The sequence below is a fragment of the Drosophila ficusphila genome, unplaced genomic scaffold (assembly GCF_018152265.1).
Source record: "Drosophila ficusphila isolate 14025-0441.05 unplaced genomic scaffold, ASM1815226v1 contig_636, whole genome shotgun sequence".
NCBI lineage: Eukaryota > Metazoa > Arthropoda > Insecta > Diptera > Drosophilidae > Drosophila > Drosophila ficusphila.
The window spans coordinates 506,409-508,851 of record NW_025064569.1 but is presented as its reverse complement, the minus strand read 5'-3'; positions in this window follow the sequence as shown (position 1 = coordinate 508,851).

The window sequence follows — 2,443 nt, the reverse complement described above, 5'->3', positions numbered from 1 at the left end:
GCCTCCTCGTGGCACCTCCTGGGTAGCTATCTTAGCATCCGCTAGATAGTAAGCTAATGTGTGCAGCGATGTCACCCGGACGTTAAACGGTTGAGCGCAGGGTTTGGAACCCGCCTCGTAAAAGAAAGAAGCCCAGTGAAGACCAAAGCGAAAGCCTCGGATAGGATCCCCCCTTATTATTATTATTTATAATTTATATTTATTATTATTTTTTTTATTTAAAAAAAAAACCATTTTTTGGCAATGGGGAAAACCTTATTTTTTCTATATACAGCTGCGAAAAAAATAATAGCACCACCTACTCGAGCAATGTTTGGATAGTCACCCTACCTATATTTTTAGCTTTATCAAAACATGCAATGGGATTGGATGGCTTTCATTCGTACAGAGTAAAGTTTTCTGATCGCGGTCAACTTGGTGGCCGCCAGTGCGATCTATGTTTTCGAATGATTGCTAGTTGACACGCAGCCTCCTCGTGGCACCTCCTGGGTAGCTATCTTAGCATCCGCTAGATAGTGAGCTAATGTGTGCAGCGATGTCACCCGGACGTTAAACGGTTGAGCGCAGGGTTTGGAACCCGCCTCGTAAAAAAAGAAGCCCAGTGAAGACCAAAGCGAAAGCCTCGGATAGGATCCCCCCTTATGTTGACGACCACCGCAAAACGAAAAAGGACAAAAAACAAGAAAGGAAGCTAGCTTCGGCAAGCCGAAGCTTATATACCCTTGCAGTCATCAAATATGTCGAACAAAACTCATAAAGGCTAGACAACATCGAAGCTAAGACGATTTTTCTATTCATTTTCCATATTTTTGACTATAGATCATATGGGAGCTATACGATATAGTTGTCCGATTTTGATCAAATTTAATTCGTAATTCAAGAGTCGTAAGAAAACTCTATATTTCAAAAATCATACTTGTCTGATGAAAAACAACGATGTTATAATTTTATTTGCATTATTTCTATATAGATTTTTCGATCTTTCCTATGGCAGCTATAAGATATAGATGACCGATTTTTATGAAACTTTTTTCTCAATATAAACGTTGTTAAAAAACTTTATATTCAAAAAATCATGCTCGTGGGATAAAAAACAACGATGTTATCAATTTATTTCCATTAATTCTATATATAATTTTCGATCTCTCCTATGGCAGCTATATGATAGAGTTATCCGATTTTGATCAAATTTAATCCGAAATTCAATAACAGTTAGAAAACGCCATCTTGAAGAATTCAAGTCGATCTGATCAAAAACAACGGAGTAAGAATTTTTTATTTCATTCTCTCGTATGGGAGCTATCCGATATAGTCGGCCGATCCGGCCCGTTCCGACTTATATACTGCGTGCAGTAACTACACACATTTTGGGAAAGTTTCAGCGAGATAGCTTTAAAACTGAGAGACTAGTTTAGGCAGAAACGGACAGACGGACAGACGTACAGACGTATTCCGATTCTACTCGTGATGCTGATCAAGAATATATATACTTTATGGGGTCTGAGGTGTCTCCTTCACTGCGTTGCAAACTTCTGGCCAAAATTATAATACCCTTTCCTCTGCAAGGGTATAAAAAAAAAAGACTGTGTAATGGCACACGGTTGCAAATAACCCACCTCAGTCGCAATATTGTAAAAGCAATCATTATGACTGGAATGGCAGGCGTCTACACTCGGCAAAGGTCAAAACGGAAGAGAGCAAGCTAATCCCCGGTCAAGCGAAGTTGGCCGCGATTCCCGCGTCAGAGCTCGCACTATCGGTTGTAGTATTGATCGCGGGGCCTCACGAGTGCGATAACGCGTTAAGCTAGGTACACACGATGCAAACAATTTGCAGCAAGTTGAAAATAATTTGCAGCAAAAGTTTGCACAAATGTTTACACCTATGCAAATATTGCAGAAAATTTCTTGCTTCAATCAATTTTTGTTTTGCACGCAAACTTTTGCATGGCTATTTCGTGCAATATATTGCATTAATGTCTACACGTGTTTTTATTTTTTGTTTGCAGTGCTTGCAAGTGACGCTCATTTGCAAGTTCTGTTGTTTTGTGAAAGTCAAAGAATAACGACGTGTTAATATTATGTCGTCACTAAAATCGAGAGTTGCTGCTATTGCTATATTAGCAACTTTAATTATCCGTAAAAAAAATTTTGAATTTTATAATTTTTTCCGTCGTCATTTTTTATAAATTTGAGCGCATTGAAAAACTCCCATTTGCTGGTATAGTTGTCCGATGTAACCTGGCCACTCTTCTTTTGTTTCGCCCTGCGCACCTCTTGCAAAAATTGGGTACGCAAATTATGAATTTTTGTTTTCATTTCGTCATCCTTTTTGCCTAACTCTTCAGCAATTTCGCAAAGAGCATTTTGCTCTTATGCTTGTTTTTATAATCTTGTGAAGAGACATCCTATAAAACGGAATGATTCTCATATAATTCAATCAA